General features: G+C 41.2%; 1 protein-coding gene across 7 annotated transcripts in view; it reads left to right on the forward strand.

Moving 5' to 3' along the window:
* DLGAP2 (DLG associated protein 2) overlaps positions 1 to 20,601 on the forward strand; it is a 1,068,027-nt gene that overhangs the window by 464,534 nt on the left and 582,892 nt on the right. For 2 of the 7 annotated variants that reach the window (XM_056565691.1, XM_056565699.1), the window contains exon 1: positions 5,255 to 5,709. The exons of the other annotated variants lie outside the window; for them this stretch is intronic. The gene's annotated coding sequence lies outside the window, so the exon portion shown is untranslated. Of the gene's footprint in view, positions 1 to 5,254; positions 5,710 to 20,601 lie in introns of those variants that run through there. 7 annotated transcript variants of the gene reach the window in all.

Genomic DNA, 20,601 nt, shown 5'->3' on the forward strand with positions numbered 1-20,601 from the left:
TACTGCATGGCATGACTTTTTGGGGGAAAAGTGGTGGAAAATGTTGTTGTTGTTTTTTATTTATTTATTGATTTATTTATTTATTTTTAAATCAACTGGTGGCATTATGTTTTACAGATTTGTAAAAGTACCCTTCCAGTACTTATCAGCTGCTGTATGCTCCAGAGGAAGTTGAGTTGTTCTTTTCAGTCTGTTCACAGTTCTCTCTTCTGACACCTCTGTCCATGTCAGGAATTGTCTAGTGCAGGAGAGGTGACAGTTCCTGACACCTAGAAAGATAAAAACAAAATGCGCTCCGCAGTGTATTACCTCGAGGCCAATGGTAACGCTAAATGTGAACTGCGCTTACCATGGATGGTTGTACTGGAAACCAAGTACAACAATGGAATAGCGTATGTAGAAATAGGGGGTCTCTGCAGCCACTCCACGCCAGCAAACAGCATATGAACAAAGATTCCTCCTCCAAACACACGGCAGGATGAAACGGGCGCTGAGACCAGGATAAGATAAGGGAATAAAAATTGGAGGAGGAATCTTGTTCAGTTCTTAAAACTGACAGAGGTGTCAGCAGAGAGCACTGTGGTCAGACTAAAAAAAAACTCAACTTCCTCTGTAGTACAAAGCAGCTGATAAGTACTAGAAGGATTAAAATGTTTTAATAGAATTCATTTACAAATCTGTTTAACTTTCTGTAACCAATTGATTTGAAGAAAAAAAAAAAAAAAAATATATATATATATATATATATATATATACATTTCCACCGAAGTACCCCTTTAATGTAAACTGACAAGTAAAATTTTAGTATAAACACAGTATATTCATGCATATGAATACAATTTTACATGTTACTCCCAGTGTATTGCGCCATATTGAAAAGGGTACCAGTTATGTCGTTCTTTTTTATTGTGCATGTACAAAATCTATTATGTACATGAAAGGAAACCCCCCGTAAAAAACTGAGTTTTAACCTAAAATTATGAAGTGTAAGGACAGTACTTTTATCAAATGGCTTTGTGCATATGAAAATATGTAATTGTTTTTCTTGGTTAGTGTGCATTGGTTGACAACAGTGATTCTCCATCATCCTCTGTTCACAGTGACCTTGAGATACCCTTCAAGTTCTCTTTAGATGATATTACCATATAATCATTTGTGTCCTTCCTGGCTACTGAGCTCTGAACTGTATCTAGGTACAAAGCTGAGTTATATCTAGCCACAAAACGTAGCTGTATCTAGGCGCAGGCAATGACATTACCCTCTCTCCTGCCTGCCGCAGAAACTAGGGTGATTACTGAATCAATATGGGAGTCTGAAATTGGATTAAGGTATTCAAATAAACCATTCACAATTGACCTTACAGACAGCAAGAAATTTCTTTGCAGTGCAGTCTAGAAGTCTTACAGTCTCAATATGTTTGTCTATATTGTGCTAATGCTTATATTTTTTAGGTGAGCTATAAGTTGAGGACAGATAGAAGGGAGTATGACTGCAGGATCAGACTACATAGAGTTGGTTTGCTGTCTGTTACCATGGAGATGTATAGTCTGCATAGCAGCTGCAGATATAAAACGGTGGGAAATGGAGTCTCTTTAAATTTTATTTTATATGTATTAAAGGGGTACTCCACTGGCCAGCCTTCGGAATTAAACGTTCCGAAAGCTGTTTTGCGCTGCGGTGGTGGCCGACGCCCCTAGTGATGTCACAGCTACGCTTCCTCAATACAAGTCTATGGGAGGGGGCGCGACTTGCATTGAGGGGGCGTAAACAGCATTCGGAACATTTAGTTCTGAACGCTGGCCAGTGGAGTAACATTTTAAGAGACTAAAAAAAGTACACAGATGGATATAGCCTTTAAAGGGATATTCCAGGATTTTTTATTTTATTTGACTATGCTACGGGGCCTGTAAAGTTTGTGTAGTTCATAATATAGTGTCTGTATCTGTGTGTGTGATGGTGGTCTCGCAATTCTTTTCAGATTTTTGCCCCAATATATATTTTTAACAGCATACAAAATTGCTCAGGTCACAGGTTTTCCCAAGTTGCAGTGCACCAAGACGTGGCATCACTAGTCAGGTGATGACAGGGAGCCTATCTGCTTCAATGGGTGGAGAAACTGCTGAGTGGAAGAGAGATCATTTTGCACCCTGGTTAGAAAACACTGGTCTTTTGAATGGATTCAACTCATTTGTTTTTCAATGGGTGGGGTGGCTGATGTGTGGGAGGGAGGAAAGTGACCTTAAACTTACAAGCATGGAACTATGGGATATGTAGTTTGAGAATGAAAACCAACAGGAAATACCCAGTTCACAAAAAAGCTAGCCACAGTGTTATGGTAATCTCACAAGATAGTCATTTATCCTCAAGACAAGCACAAATCCTTCCTAAGCATGTCCATTACTGTCTGCCAGGTACATACTAAAATCACCTTATGGTGGATAACCCCTTTAATGGTTAAATGTACTAAATCCAATGACAGTCCAGTAACAGCCTCCCAGCAGTGGTTTACTATCACAGTAATCTGTTTCCCTGAATGCTTTTATAATATTTTATACCTTTCATAATTGATTATGACAGCCATGTTACTTCCCTAGCTTTTCATTTAGAGGCTCTTGAAAAAGCTTATAAATATTAACCTGTCCGCCTGCCTTCATGTCTTGGCATTAAAATGCTTCTGATGGTTTATTAAACTGTGATGCATTTAAACCCGAGCTAAAAAAAAAAACACGTTTAGCGGCAAATTAGGGGCTAGCATTATGTGGACGGCTGGGAAAAAATTCTGATACTACATCATGTTCAGAGCCAATGAGGTCTTCTTAGGTTTATAACAGTGCCCCCTTGAGATGCCCATAAGTCAATATTCCGTGCTGTTCTTCAAGAGAAATAAGAATCCCTTCTCCCAGCACGTCTTCTGCTGCTCTTTAATTGTTACACCATGTATTTTTAATGATAAGAAAACTGCTTAGAAAAGTCTTCACTTTCCCTCTGAGGGGGACAGTTTCTTAAACCCTACAATGACTATTTAAGAGAAATGAATCCTGAACCTGCTGCAGATCAATAAACCAGGCAGCATATCTGTATATGGTAGGGTTGCTACCTGGCTGGTATTTTACCGGCACAGTCGGTATGTCGGCGACCCGCACAGTATTTTTATATTAAAGATACTGGCATTTCAATGGCCGGTATTTATCCAACCAATCCTCCAACTCCTGGAATGTTGCACCATAACTTATACCAGTGTTTCCCAACCAAAACACCTCCAACTGTTGCAAAACTGCAACTCCCAGCATGCCCGGACAGCCAATGGCTGTCCGGGCATGCTGAGAGTTGCAGTTTTGCAACAGCTGGAGGCACCCCTGCTTTGAAAACACAGACCTATACTATATACTACTATATAGTCCAACATGCTGGGAGTTGTAGTTTTGCAACAGCTGGAGGCACCCCTGGTTGGGAAACACTGACCTATACTATATACTACTTACTATACAGTCCAACATGCTGTGAGTTGCAGTTTTGCAACAGCTGGAGGCACCCCTGGTTTGGAAACACTGGCCTATACTATATACTACTATATAGTCCAACATGCTGAGAGTTGCAGTTTTGCAACAGCTGGAGGCACCCCTGCTTTGAAAACACAGACCTATACTATATACTACTATATAGTCCAACATGCTGGGAGTTGTAGTTTTGCAACAGCTGGAGGCACCCCTGGTTGATAAACACTGACATATACTATATACTACTTACTATACAGTCCAACATGCTGGGAGTTGCAGTTTTGCAACAGCTGGAGGCACCCCTGGTTTGGAAAAACTGGCCTATACTATATACTACTATATAGTCCAACATGCTGGGGGTTGTAGTTTTGCAACAGCTGGAGGCACCCCTGGTTGGGATACACTGACCTATACTATATACTACTTACTATACAGTCCAACATGCTGGGAGTTGTAGTTTTGCAACAGCTGGAGGCACCCCTGGTTGGGAAACACTGACCTATGCTATATACTACTATATAGTCCAGCATGCTGGGAGTTGTAGTTTTGCAACAGCTGAAGGCACCCCTGGTTGGGAAACACTGACCTATACTATATACTACTATATAGTCCAACATGCTGGGAGTTGTAGTTTTGCAACAGCTGGAGGCACCCCTGGTTGGGATACACTGACCTATACTATATACTATTTACTATACAGTCCAACATGCTGGGAGTTGTAGTTTTCGTTTGGGGCAGCTGCTGAGCCACAGGCTGTGTCAGAGCATGCTGGGAGTTGTAGTTAGTAACTAACTGCAACTCCCAAATTTAATAAAAAAAATGATCAAAAGGTCCCATCAAAACAAAAATGGTACTGTTAAAAACTACAGATTGGGGCGCCAAAAATGAGCCCTCAAACAGGCCCGTATAAGGAGAAATAAAAAAGATATAGGGGTCAGAATAGGACAAAATTTCCCCCACATATGTGTATCCTGTGATGTCACGCATATATAATTAATATGCAAATTAGCATTGCCGGTATTTTTTGGCAAGAAAGGTGGCAACCCTAGCATATGGGCCAGCAGCATCCCTAAAGGATTACTTTTATAGTGCAGCCCTATAAGCCCATCATTTGTGTGCAGGGATGAGCACAGACATTTTGGGGGGCAGGGGATCAAGTAGAAAAAAAAGCACTTCTCATTATTAAAAAAGTTTGTAAAAACCTTCTATATGTTAACACAACAATTCCTGAGGTAATGGACCTCCAGCAGTCATGTCAGCTATATTGGACCTGCATCATTCCATGGAGGTCTCTCAGTGAGGGTGAGGGCAGGTGCGTTAAAAGGGCGGGGGCTCAAGCCCCCTTTTGAGTGTATATTTGCACGTCCCTGTTTGTGAGAATAAAAAGTTTGGGCCATGTACGTGTAATGATGACATGAAGGGGTTTGGATCTTGGGTCTGTTTCCTGAGGTTTGGGGAATGCTTGATCATGTCAGCAGTTTATAGGAATTTCCGTGGATCTATGAAGAAGACAGTCCAAATGTTCCGTGCTCGTGCTCTGCCTTAGCAGCTCTGTAAAGGTTCTTGTGAGATTCATCGCAGCAGCCGAAGCTCCTTGAGATTGATGGGACCCTATCATCCACCCTGCCCACTCCATTATAAAGAGCTGTGTCGTCAGTGGCAGTGACGTTGTAAAGGAAATTGCCCATTTATGGCCACTCAGGCAAATGATATCATCACAATAGGTTCTCCTGTCTAAATGTAGATCATTTCTGAAATGAAATTACAGTCTCTTATCTGGAAAACAGGAGACAGGGGCACCTGGTCTGTGTAATGAGTATCCTGGGAAATAACATCATCCTTTAATGAAGGCATAAATCCTATTTTGTAAGTCTGTTGCAGGAGCAAGCAGTCATTCTGCTGTTACAAAAGAAGCCCCACATCCACAAGGAGCTAGGCTCCACATCGCGTTTTCTGTTGTACTTGAATATATAGGACATGTATTGCAATCCTATGCTTTGCACAGTGCTGCAGTGTACTTGTTTTGCAGAGCTGCTAAAGAGCTACGGAACAGCTGTGAATTATTGGCTTCATGGATACGTAATTTGAAATCTCCGGCCCTCATGTTTTTCTACAATCGTTGTGATTCTGGGGAGAGAATGTGCATATTCTTATTCACGGACCGACTCAATATAGGATTTGGAAGCCGCTAGCAATATTCTAGCCTTGTAAGGTAAGCCGTGGATGACTCATTTTTTACTTTGTTTTTACGCTTTAGATTTTCTTATTAGCTGTAAGATTAGGATTTTTCAATTTCTTCACTTTACCTTGTGATCCACTCGAGAGACTGCATCCTGGCACTAGCAGTCTATAGATCAGGAAGGTCCTCACGCTGCTTACAGTACAGTGTTACACGGATATAGCAGAATGACAGCTAAAAAAAATCCTTCCAGATGCATGCAGTGGAATAAGGCATAATGCTTTTACATTGCTGTTCATGCATCAGCATCATTTTGCAATATCCCAATCCCCTATAGCGCCAGATGGCAAATGTGTGCCGTTCATTCAGGGTTCAAATGGATCTGCAGAAATACAATGGATGTAGTGCAAGAGGAGTATAATGAAACAGGGACCTGGCGTGCTCGTCTGTATAAGTGAACAATGGCATCTATTAACCCCAATAAATAGACATAGGGCATTGAAAAAGCTACTTTTGTGTTCTGCTGAAGGGACCCACTAGCAATGTATTGTTGTGCAAATGAGACATCTGTATATTTGCCATCTGAGACACGCTTGCAACCTAAAACCTTGTGCAGACCAGACAGAGCATTTTGCAGTGTGCTTCGGATTTTATGCATGCACTCTAGAGACAAGATGTGGAAAAGGGTTAATGGCACTCGTCCAGTGCTGTTCAAACCCTTCATTCAGGGCAAGTTTGGGTATACCGAGTCTAAAGGGTTAAAGGCTTTTGCACAGTAGCCTTCAATAACAGTTGGAGTCCTTCAAGCCTGGAAGCGTATATTTTAGTAAATGGCATTTGGTAAAGCAGGCATGGCTGAGCAAGCTGCACCGATTTACGTGATAAATGGATCCATGTGGAAACAAATTTTATTCCTCTTAAACTGCTTAACTACCATATGTCCAGTATCCGCGTAGAAGGAACCAGCCATAAGTTGTTATAGACAGCTAATCTTATACTGTTGCCAGCAATACTTCTATTTTAGGAGGCTAGCTTGCTTCCATACCCCTGTACTGTATGTCTATAGGTGTCTTCATTGACTGCAGCCTTAGTGCCACGTTGGCCAATGACTTCATTCTTTACAATGTGTCGCACATCACGCGCCATCCAGCAACAAGTTATGTAACACAGTTCTCTGTCATTTCCAGACATCGGATGAATCAAAGAACCTGGAATCTAGTGTCTAACGGTTAATATATTATTTATATCCTGCTAACAAGATTCCCTCCCGTGCATTACCTTTTAGGCATGACACATGTTACACAATGCAATGGCAAGGTGATATTCACCAATAAATGTCTGCATACCTGTACGACACAGTGTCCCATAGATGATAATCCAAGAGTATATGTGAGGATAGAATAAATCTGTCTATGATTATTATTATTATTACTAGCTGAGTACCCGGCGTTGCCTGGTTTTTCCTTCCTAATCCTTGTTGTGGAGGAAAATCAACAGAGGAAGCTTTTGACTTCATATCCCATCCTCATATATTGTTGTCCTATCCCAACCCCATATCCCTACCTCCTATCCCGACCTCCTATCCCGACCTCCTGTCCCGACCTCCTATCCCTTCCTCCTATATCGACCTCCTATCGCGTCCTCCTATCCCGTCCTCCTATCCCGTCCCATAATATGTGTACCAGGTATTGAAATATGTCCAGCCGTAAGGAAGTTATGTGGGAACATACATTTCCCATTGATTTGCATGGGACTTTAAACAAAAAACCCAACCCTCACAAATGGGGGTAGTTAAGGGTTAAATTAACTATCCTATATTTTAAGTGGACATATAAGTAACATGTGACCAAGTATTATCGAAATATCTCCAGCCGTTTGGAAGTTATGCAGTAACATATATTTCCCATAGACTTGTATGGGACTTTAAACAAAAACCCCGACCCTGGCAAATGGGGGTGAGAAAGGGTTAAATCACCTATCCTATGTTTGTTGTTGACATATAAGTAACATGTGTGCCAAGTTTCATGTTAATATCTTTCGCCGTTTGGATGTGATGCTGGAACATACACACACACACACATAAATACACACACACACATACATACATACATAACATACATACATACATACATACACATACATACACACACACATACATACATAACATACATACATACATACATAACATACACACACACATACATACATAACATACATACACACACATAAATACACACACATACATACATACATACATACATAACATACACACACACATACATACACACACACACATACATACACACACACATACATACATAACATACATACATACATACATAACATACACACACACATACATACATAACATACATACACACACACATACATACATACACACGTTGAGTTTTATATATATATATATATATATATATATATATATATATATATATAGATTGCTACTATTTTTATGTTTTTTTTATTATTATTATCTACTGCAGTGTTTCCCAACCAGAGTGCCTCCAGCTGTTGCAAAACTACAACTCCCAGGATGCATCCTGGGAGTTGTAGTTTTGCAACAGCTGGAGGTACACTGGACAGTAATCACTGATCTACCGTATTTAGTGAAGGGTTTGTGATCTGGACAAGGCTAGGCCTCCATACGCTTTACCTTAATGTCATTGATTATACTTAGTTCTTTCATGTTCTTCCTTCCTCTCTCTGCCTAGCTTGGAAGCTGTGGTGTAATGGATTGCCGTCCATCATTACAGCTATGAGGCAGGTTTGCCTGACAAAGCAGAAAGAAAATGTATTGCACATGGTGTGAGGCAATTCACTTATGTTCTGGCTTTAGTGCTCTCATGGCAGAATTTGATATCAATGACATGATTCCTGTGTACTTTTGTCCGCCATGCTTTACTTGATGGTCGTTTCAAGGTGTTTTGTGTGATGGAAATATTCAGTCATTGTGATTTTTGACTTTTTTTCCCCCTTTAAGATAAAACAGTGCATTTCTTTTCTCCCAGTAATAAGATAAGGCACTGTTCACACTGCCATCAGACGTGTCAGGTTTGACAGAAGTGCAGTGCCATTCCCGACAAAACTGCAGATACCTTGGAGAAATCTAACATAAGTCAATGGCCCTCATTTACAAAGCAGGCTTTTTTTTTTTTTGGTCAGACGCTGTTTGTGACACGTCTGCGCCATTGTGCGCGAAAAATCCACCAAACCGACCAAATTTAAATAAAGGACAACATAAGGGGCATGGCAACTCATTTGCATAAGACACCTACATATTTATTAAAGAAGTGTAGTAAAATAGCTCTCCATATATTTATTGTTTATGGTGATTGTACCTAGGTTCAAAGCTCTCCATATATTTTATTGTTTTTGGTGATTTTACATAGGTTCATAGCTCTCCATATATTTATTGTCTTTTGGTGATAATACATAGGTTCATAGCTCTCCATATATTTATTGTTTTTTGGTGATAGTACATAGGTTCAAAGCTCTCCATATATTTTATTGTTTTTGGTGATTTTACAAAGGTTCATAGCTCTCCATATATTTATTGTTTTTGGTGATTGTACATAGGTTCATAGCTCTCCATATATTTATTGTTTTTTGGTGATAATACATAGGTTCATAGCTCTCCATATATTTATTGTTTTTTGGTGATAGTACATAGGTTCATAGCTCTCCATATATTTATTGTTTTTGGTGATAGTACATAGGTTCATAGCTCTCCATATATTTATTGTTTTTGGTGATTGTACACAGGTTCAAAGCTCTCCATATATTTATTGTTTTTGGTGATTGTACATAGGTTCATAGCTCTCCATATATTTATTGTTTTTTGGTGATTGTATATAGGTTCAAATGGTTTTTAGTGTAGTAAAATATAAGTTATCCCCTATCCAAAGGGGACTCCCCATGATCTCCTGAACGGGGCTCCGGCGGTCTTCTGGAAGGGGGCGTGCCGAGCCCCGCACGGTGCGGCAGTTGACACGCCCCCTCCATGTATCCCATATAGATACATGGAGGGGGCGTGTCGGCTGCGGCTTCCTGTTGGGTTCGGAATGGCTGCCGGAGCACCGTTCAGGAGATCGCGAGGGGGTCCTAGCGGTCAGACCCCCAGCAATCTAGAACTTATTCCCTATCCTTTGGATAGGGGACAGGTTATTTTTCACTGCACTACTCCTTTAAGGTTTTTGATTGAGAAAAAAGAGAATTCTGTGGGAAAATTTCTAACCAAACCAAGGCTTGAATAAACATAACCCTACAAAACCACATTACCCAATCCCTTTGTTTCTGATCCCTGAGAATTTTGGTTGTTTTTATACTTAGTGATTTTGCTTGGTACTAGGTTCCCTAGTTAAAATTTGTGTACAATGAACTCATTAAGAATGTAATGTAGAATTATTGTTTGTCCTGCATTGTGCCACACAAATGCAAAGAATGGTAAAGAAATTAGGGGGGGGGGGACGCATGGATTATTAAATTTACAAAAAATACAACTGTATCTGATGGGCCAATGAGGTCCATCAGATACCAGTGTTATTGTTGTAGGGTGCACCCAGCATGGTGTGGTTCCCATAATGCAACATGATGCCTTTTTTTATAGTTTTTCATCTGTTGATGAACTCAAATGTCCAGCATGCTTTCCCAGCTGGCTATTCACTCTCCAGTAGCTCCAGCTCCAAAGGTTTAGTAACAGTAAGCAGAGTGCTCTGCAGTCACCTGATACATGTCTGGATTATCTTAATTGTGCCGTAATCAGTTCTGCAGCAGACTGGGATCTCTCCCATAATAATCTGCAGACTATAAGATGAGGAACACCATTCTCGCACTCGCCTTATGTTGCCTTGGACTTTCTTTAATATGTGTATAATAAGCAATTCGGTGTAGGAAATGTGGAATGTATTCACCCATCCAGTCACTACAAAGTAATTGCAAAGTTTCAGCCTTCTTTATGAGGTCTTGTTCAAGCAGGAAAGATCTCATAGAGAAGGTTTAAGTTATTGACTTGAAGGGGGAATAAATTCCATGTTTTGTACACCAGATTGATGGAGTGCCGCTTAGCCTTTTTGGGCTTTGTATATGTGCATGTTTAGCGGCAGCATCTGTGGTTCCCTATGTGGCTCCCATATAAGGTGGTGCATTACTTTCTACTGATTGTGTTATTTTACACTCTTTAACACCTCATGCCAACTGATAGCAGAACACCCAGTGTGGTGGCATCACTAGGCTGCAGAGAGGCTGTGCCCTGCTGACAATGACATTATAGTTACTGAGTGCACATTATGCTGATATAGTTTATTAAATAAATATTATAAGTCACTTTAGGGTTAGTTCACACTTTTACTGATTTGCTGACAAAATCTGTTTCATCCGAATGGAATTGTTTCTGCAGCCTGTGCATGGATTTCAGCAAGTCACTATTAGATTTAAAGCTCCTGAAGAAACTTGTTATATGCCTTTAAGGGGTACTCCGCTGCTCAGTGTTTGGAACAAACTGTTCTGAATGCTGGAGCCGGCGCCGAGAGCTCGTGATGTCACGCCCTCTCCCATAGACTTGCATAGACTTGCATTGGGGGGGCGTGATGTCATGGGGGCGGGGCTATGACATCACAAGCTACGGGCGCCGGCTGAACAGTTTTTTCCAAACGCTGAACAGTAGAGTACTCCTTTAAAATGAGTTGCAAAAATAGTGAACAGACACATTGCATACCTAGTGCAGAATTTTTTGACAGTACAGTACAATATTAGTAAATTGGGTTTAGCAAACCTAGTGAAAAGGCTCTTTGGTGTGGATTTTAGGCCAGTTTTTTATAGAGTAATTTCAGCACTGTGTACAGACACATATGTTTCTTCAAGTTTTATGCCCGGACAGACCCTTTAAAACTATTGTAACCTGAGGCCACTGTAGCATATTAAAAAAGAACAGAGAAAAAAGGCAGAGCGCCTCATAAGGCGACACTGTGAAGTGTTTGGTGGGAGACTATGTTGATGCCAAGTGGCCACTCACCATAAGGGGTTTTGTGAGGACAAAGCACCTATATGTACCTTAAAGGGGTTATCCAGGAAAAAAACTTGTTTTTATATATCAACTGGCTCCAGAAAGTTACTTCTATTAAAAAAAGGTTGTTAAGGTTGTTCTTTTCTGTCTAAGTCCTCTCTGATGACACCTGTCTCGGGAAACACCCAGTTTAGAAGCAAATCCCCATAGCAAACCTCTTCTAAACTGGGCGTTTCCCGAGACAGGTGTCATCAGAGAGCACTTAGACAGAAAAGAACAACCTTAACTTCAGAAGCTCATAAGTACTGAAAGGATTAAGATTTTTTAATAGAATTCATTTACAAATCTGTTTAACTTTCTGGAGCCAGTTTATATATATATATATATATATAAAGTTTTTTTTCCTGGAATACCCCTTTAAGTGTCAGAGTCAGATCACAGTTCACAGTTCAGGTAAGGGCACAGCAGTCTAAAGAGTTTTCATATCGCCAATTGCCCCAATAGCAGATCAAGGAACATTTACCATCAAGGACCAAAAAATCACCAGGATACTGCGGCTGACATTCTGCAGAAGCTGATGTTAGGTTACCCAGTAGTATTTATTATGTCTTAAGGGATGTGTCTTCCCCTTTTTAAGTGAAAGATAGACTCGTTGTGTTTGAGACATTAGAAATACTCTTGGATAACCTAATATCGGTTTCTGCAGAACTTCATCCTTGGAGGGTCTCAGCAAAGTATACAGGTGATTTTTAGCAAAAATTGTAACTTAAAGGGAACCTATCATCAGATTTTACCATATATAATGCTTGGCAACATGTTATATATGGTAAAAATCTTCTTCCTCGCCATCCCCGTTAGACGCTTCTGCCCACAGAGATGGTGAGGATATCATGTTAGAAAGTGTTCCCCGATGGTCTCCTAAGAAGTCCAGTGGGTGGGAAGCTATACCCACCTAGTCCTATTTAATCTAGCTGTAATCATGCCCCCTCATCATGATTGACATTCCTCGTCACCACTTTGCTCCCTAGGCAGAGCAATGACGCGGGGGCGTGAATGCAGCGCAGCAGACTGGACTAGGGGAGTATAGCGCCCCACCCAGGAAACTACTTAAGCGGCTGGCGGGGAACTATTTCTAATATCAAATCCTCACCATCTCTGTGCGCATAAACGTCTCCAGAGGAAGAGGAAGAAGATGTTACCGTATATAACGTGTTACCACTCATGTATGTATGTTAAATCTGATGACAGGTTCCCTTTAAGGAATCACTATATGTGGTAGTAAAATAAAGAGCCCACCTCCTGCTGTAAAAATATAGAACTTAGAAAGTGGCCACTTAAAATTCGGCACATCGTTTGCACTGTATTTCCAGTAGGATGGCCCTGCATTAAAGTACACATGGCCCAAAGTTTCTGGACCGAATTCTAGTCTGTGTGTGCATTTGATCAATACTTACATATGATGTAGCTCTATGCTGACTGCAGAAATTACAACTGTTACGTATTCTTTTATGTGTAGTAAACGGATGCTTCAACCTCCTTCCTAGTTTTCACTCTTTTTCTGCCACCCTTACATTGCATACTCAAAATGCTCTAATAAGCTCTACAGTGCTTTATATTTTATTACTTGGATAGCGGCAGGGTTCTACTTTTTGCTTTCCTGGTTCATAAGGGTTAAAGGACATTTTGGATGTGGCTCAGTTTGTTTTCACAGCCCCTTTATTGTAATTGCTGTACTGTAAATGTGGAATGGTAACCTATGGGTCCTCTAATAATATGGTGCACTAACTTTATGCTTTTACCTTTTTTAGCTCTACATCATAAAATAGAGTTTGGTATTGATTCCGAGCGGTCGATCATCTTCCACTGGGATTTTAATATACAGTGCATCATTCTTTTGAAATGTTGATTTTCTTTCAAGTGTATTTATAGATTTAAAGTCAAGAATCCTTTACTAGTTAAAAACCTTAAGAGCTAAGACTTGCTTCATAACAAGCAGGATTGCAGTGTATTAACCACCATAAATGAATACATTCCCTTCTTTACAAGTGATATAGCTGAACAATCTTTTATCTGGAGAAATAATTGTCAATAACTTAATATACTCGTCTCACCTCAATTCAGTGACTACTACATTCATTTCCAGCTTTCATCTCAAGCATTCTTCACCCAAGATTAAGATTTCTTTCATTTGTCTTGACTTCTGTTCCCTTTTCGAATGTACTTCCCCATCTGTGTGTAGTCTATGCATATGTAATATGAAGGGTGGTCTCGGGGGAAACATGCATCTTGCTAAAATAACTGAGCACTAGACATGCTCTAATTTCTTAATATAGTCTTGAAGTGATCTGTAGCAGTATATTATGGTACTTTAGGTACAATAGAATAAGTATAACAAGGGAACATTTGTCCACCCATCATCATAACCGTAATTGAAACAATATTTGGATCCTTAAAGGGGTACTCCGCCCCTAGACATCTTATTCCCCTATGCAAAGGATAGGGGATAAGATGTCTAATCTTGGGGGTCCGGCCTCTGGGACCCCCCCCCCTGTGATTTGTGTACAGCACCGTTTAGAGCGTTGGGTTGAGCGCCAGAGACTCATGACATCACGGCTGCGCCCCGCTCGTGATGTGACGGCCAAGCCCCCTCAATGCAAGTCTATGGGAGGGGGCATGACTGACGTCACACCCCTCCCATAGACTTGCATTGAGGGAGCGTGGCGTGGCGTGACCATGACGTCTCGAGCCTCCGCCCTGCATCGCTAGTCATCCGGCACGGAGTGAAGTTTGCTCCGTGCACCAGATGTCTGGGGTGCAGCAGCTGATTGCAGGGGTCCCCAGCGGTGTTACCCCTGTGATCAGACATTTTATCCCCTATCCTTTGGTATTGTAAAGTATGTATATCCAGATTTTCAGTCACATGGTGCTCTTTATTATTTATTCTGTACTGTTTAAGGGTTGGCATTAGTCGGATGGAAAAGAGTACGACTACAGGACTGATTGTGCAGCCAAGAAACCTGGAAACACATAGGGAAATTTACAAAGTTGGTTACTTTTTTTTTATAGATACTTTGAAGCTATAAAAATTTGTTGCAAGGATATACAAATCACTGTGGACCTTACCATCATGCCTATATGAGCTTGCTTGGTGTTGGGACATCTTTTTTGGGTCACCTTTTTTGGGTATTTTGCTGTGTATCTAAATGAGCCATGCAGCCAAAAGAGCATTTATGAGGGCAGACACTGATATTAGAAGAGATAATACAGTTGGCAAACAGTGTTCTATTTAATACCTTTAATAGAGTTGGCACCAAACTTGTCTTTATGCTTTGTGCACTGGGACACAGATAAACAGCCCTTTACCATTAGGAATACACCCACAATTTCTGTATTACAATAGGGAGGTGGTCGCTATGTATGCTGAAAGGTAGCATTCTCTGCATTTGTTAAACCCAAATTCAACCATCAGATGGACAGATAGGGAAACATACATTGCTATTCTTCTGTGGTGGTATACCGTATATACTCGAGTATAAGCCGACCCGAATATAAGCCAAGGCCCCTAATTTCACCCCAAAATCCCAGGAAAAGTTATTGACTCGAGTATAAGCCTAGGGTGGGAAATACATCATCCCCCCCCTGTCATCATCCAGACCCCCGTCATTAACACCCTCATCATCATCACCCTGTCATCATCCCCCCTTCATCATCACCGCCTGTCATCATCCTCCCTTCATCATCACCCCCTGTCATCATCCCACACCCCCCCTTCATCATCCCCTTGTCATCATCCCACACCCCCTCTTCATCATCCCCTTGTCATCATCCCACACCCCCCCTTCATCATCCCCTTGTCATCATCCCACACCCCCCTTCATCATCCCCTTGTCATCATCCCCACTCCTCTTCATCATCCCTTTGTCATCATCCCCTTGTCATCATCCTCTTGTCATCATCCTCTTGTGAACTCTCCGCCCTCAGTGGTCTTCAACCTGCGGACCTGCAGAGGTTTCAAAACTACAACTCCCAGCAAGCCCGGGCAGCCATCGGCTGTCCGGGCTTGCTGGGAGTTGTAGTTTTGAAACCTCTGGAGGTCCGCAGGTTGAAGACCACTGCGGCCTTCGACATCATCCAGCCCCCTCTCACCCCCTTTAGTTCTGTACTCACCTCCGGTCCGGTGCTGCAGGACTGTCCGGTGGGGAGGTCGTCCGGTGGGATAGTGGTTCCGAGATGCCATCTTCACCGGGGGCGCCTCTTCTCCGCGCTTCGGGCCCGGAATAGAGGCGTTGCCTTGACGATGACGCAGAGGGACGTTGGTAATGAACGTACCTCTGCGTCGTCATCAAAGCAACGTGACTATTCTGGGGCCGGGCCCGAAGCGCGGAGAAGATAGCAGTCCGGAACCACTATCCCACCGGACGACCTCCCCACCGGACAGTCCTGCAGCACCGGACCAGCGCCGAGCGGAGGTGAGTACAGAACTAAAGGGGGTGAGAGGGGGCTGGATGATGTCGTAGGCCGCAGTGGTCTTCAACCTGCGGACCTCCAGAGGTTTCAAAACTTCAACTCCCAGCAAGCCCGGACAGCCGATGGCTGCCCGGGCTTGCTGGGAGTTGTAGTTTTGAAACCTCTGGAGGTCCGCAGGTTGAAGACCACTGAGGGCGGAGAGTTCACTCGAGTAAAAGCCGAGGGGAGTGTTTTCAGCATGAAAAATCGTGCTGAAAAACTCGGCTTATACTCGAGTATATACGGTACTTTACACTGCTCCAGTCAATGCTTTGCATTGTGCAGGGTTATTTAGCTTCTGCCACATTTTGCTATGCAGAAGGGCACTTAGGAGCCCAAAATACATCCACATTTTGTTGTAATTTTATTCTGCATATCAGTCTGCTCTTTTAACACATTCTGATAAAGTTAGGAAATTAATATCTATTTATTGTGAAACTAAAAGCAATTTTTTTTTCAAAATCACATCCATTAGAAATTCCACTTTGTCGGAACACACTGCTAGAGTAAATTCACAGAATGCTGCAGATTTTTTCCTGTGGATTGGCATCAGAAAATCTGCAGTGGAATATAATAACAGTCAGATGGATGGGATTTGAATACATCTCATCCACACACTGCAGATATTTTCTGCATAGAAATTGACATGCGGTGCAGATTTTAAAGTCTACTTTAATATCCATTTTTGTCCAATATTGTTGGCAAATTTGTTGTAGAAATTTTTGGGGTGTATTTGCCATGTGGATTTCCCTGCAGATTACAGAGTTTCTGAGGCAGCTGTTACCTATTGTTACCTATGGTTTTATGCCACCAATAACAGATATTGTACTGTAGTCCCCATTGACAGTAATGACACCCTTATTTCAACACTCAAAGTACTGCTGCCACAGAGATCTCCATTGTAAATAACATTTAGAATAACATTGATCTATATACGGTACTTTGTGTTCCCTTAATTTTTTTGAGCAGTGTGTGTGTGTATATATATATATATATATATATATATATATATATATATATATATATAATATACACACACTGCTCAAAAAAATTAAGGGAACACTTAAACAACACAATGTAACTCCAAGTCAATCACACTTCTGTGAAATCACACTGTCCACTCAGGAAGCAACACTGATTGACAATCAATTTTACATGCTGTTGTGCAAATGGAACAGACAACAGGTGGAAATTATAGGCAATTAGCAAGACACCCCCAATAAAGGAGTGGTTCTACAGGTGGTGACCACAGACCACTTCTCAGTTCCTATGCTTCCTGGCTGATGTTTTGGTCACTTTTGAATACTGGCAGTGCTTTCACTCAAGTGGTAACATGAGACGTAGTCTACAACCCACACAAGTGGCTCAGGTAGTACAGCTCATCCAGGATGGCACATCAATGCGAGCCGTGGCAAGAAGGTTTGCTGTGTTTGTCAGCGTAGTGTCCAGAGCATGGAGGCGATACCAGAAGACAGGCCAGTACATCAGGAGACGGGAAGAACGGCAACAACCCAGCAGCAGGACCCCTACCTCCGCCTTTGTGCAAGGAGGTGCAGGAGGAGCACTGCCAGAGCCCTGCAAAATTACCTCCAGCAGGCCACAAATGTGCATGTGTCTCCATGAGGGTGGTATGAGGGCCTAACGTCCACAGGTGGGGGTTGTGCTTACAGCCCAACACCGTGCAGGATTGACAAATTCGCCACTGGCGCCCCGTGCTCTTCACAGATGAAAGCAGGTTCACACTGAGCACATGTGGCAGACGTGACAGAATCTGAAGACGCCATGGAGAACGTTCTGCTGCCTGCAACATCCTCCAGCATGACCGGTTTGGCGGTGGGTCATTAATGGTGTAGGGTGGCATTTCTTTTGGGGGCTGCACAGCCCTCCATGTGCTTGCCAGAGGTAGCCTGACTGCCATTAGGTACCGAGATGAGATCCTCAGACCCCTTGTGAGACTATGTGCTGGTGTGGTTGGCCCTTGGTTACTCCTAATGCAAGACAATGCTAGACCTCATGTTGCTGGAGTGTCTCAGCAGTTCCTACAAGAGTAAGGCATTGATGCTATGGACTGGCCCGCCCGCTCCCCAGACCTGAATCCGATTGAGCACATCTGGGACATCAGGTCTCGCTGCATTCACCAATGCCACGTTGCACCACAGACTGTCCAGGAGTTGGCGGATGCTTTAGTCCAGGTCTGGGAGGACATCCCTCAGGATACCATCCGCCACCTCATCAGGAGCATGCCCAGGCATTGTAGGGAGCTCATACGGGCACGTGGAGGCCACACACACTACTGAGCCTCATTTTGACTTGTTTTAAGGACATTACATCAAAGTTGGATCAGCCTGTAGTGTGGTTTTCCACTTTGATTTTGAGTGTGACTCCATATCCAGACCTCCATGGGTTGATAACTTTGATTTCCATTGATATTTTTTGTGTGGTTTTGTTGTCAGCACATTCAACTATGTAAAGACGAAAGTATTTCATACGATTAGTTGATTCATTTAGATCTAGCATGTGTTATCTTAGTGTTCCCTTTATTTTTTTTTGAGCAGTGTATATATTTTTTCTTTACCAGGGTTTCATTTAATAAGACAGGAAACTGGATTAGTATTCAATTTTTTTGTCTCTGTTAATAATTTGTAAACCTGTTTTAGGGATTAGTTCCAGTATCCATTGTGGGGCATATTGTCAAATAATGTATTGTCTTAAAATGTTTACATATTTTAAATCTTCTCAGTGCTTTATTTTGTTATCCGGTTTATTATATTTATTTGTCACACACAATGTTCTTATAGGGATAATTCTTTCATTTCTAGATTTGTATATATAAGCTTATTAAAAAAGAGCAATAATATTACAAGAGAATTACCTTGGTGGTAGCAGAATTTAAAGACACTTCCGTTCTTATAAAATCCTTTACACAGTTGTTATACAGGGTCCAGTTGAGTACAATAGAATAAAGTATTATGCTAAAAACAAAAATTGCAAATGACAAGAGGTCACTTTCTCCACCTGGAGAATACATCTGTTCATTCTTCAGAGACGACAAGCTGTTTTTACCATAAATACTCTGAATATGTGAAACAATTTATCTCGGAAGCTGGTCACAGCTAAGGTATTCAAAAAGGCTTAGACAAATTGTTAGAACAAAATAACATAAACACTTATGTAAACATACAAAATAGTTGGTATTTAATGTTGATCCATTCTGATTGCCTTTTTGGGAAAATTTTTAACCTAGTCCACCAATCAACCAATGAATAAGCAAAAAAAAAAACATTCAGTGGTCACACATCTTCTTGTGTAATAAGGGATTTACAGCCCACAATAGAAATAAAGGGCCCCATAAACGATCAAGCAATTGCGCTTGTAGCCCTACCTACATGATAGACAAGCCATTTAATAGACTCCATAAACAAGCACTGATAATACTAGATAGGAGCTTGTATTGTTCACAGGTCTGCCATGAATATGGGGAGACAAGATTCAAATGTTACCCCTTTATCCACATCCTTTTTCTGACATTGGTTGAATATCATGGATAAATGCCTTATTTTCAACTGTACTACTATAGTATGTAAATAATACAAGAAAAAGACAAACCAAGAAGTAGGGGTAGAAGAATAGGTGTGTGATAACAATAATCAATAATGTACCACTGTAACACAATCCCTAAACGTATTAAACCCGTAAATGTGACTCAGAACTAAACATAACAAAAAGAAAGCAAAACAGCTCCAAAAAGAGTCACTTTGATGAAAGAGTAAAAACAAATTTTATTGGTATGCACTAAAATTAGGTACACACAAAGAGGAAGACAATGCATCACAAAAAACGGCACCACCGGATATCCTGCAGGGGAGATGGTGGTATGGGGGTATTGCACATAAATCCGTAATCAAGCAGTACATATAAATATATATATAAGCACCATTATAAGTAAAAGTAACATGTATACAAACAGTAGAAAAAGTGCAACACTGCAAGTCAATAAGGTGCTGTATATTACGATGTATAGGCAATCTATACATCAGAATTGAAGTATGTAATAGTACAAGTAATGCTATGCAAAATACCCACAAGCCACTCCCGGTCCCTGCAGCTTCTTAGTGACTGCTTGATTACGGATTTACTGCTTAGTGACTTTACTCTTTCATCAAAGTGACTCTTTTTGGAGCTGTTTTGCTTTCTTTTTGTTACTATTGTATGTAACTACCGTATGTTTGTGCTTTTACTTCAAAGTAATATTTGCATAGTACATGTATGCTTTAATATTTACCTCCATTAAAAATATTTTGGTAAGTTTCATAATAATGGTAAAACTATACTAAGCAGCAGCAACTATAAGAAGTATTAGGCTATGTTCATAGTTCTAGAATGTCCGCACGGAAAATCTA

Source organism: Hyla sarda, chromosome 3, assembly GCF_029499605.1.
Source record: "Hyla sarda isolate aHylSar1 chromosome 3, aHylSar1.hap1, whole genome shotgun sequence".
NCBI classification, from domain to species: Eukaryota; Metazoa; Chordata; class Amphibia; order Anura; family Hylidae; genus Hyla; species Hyla sarda.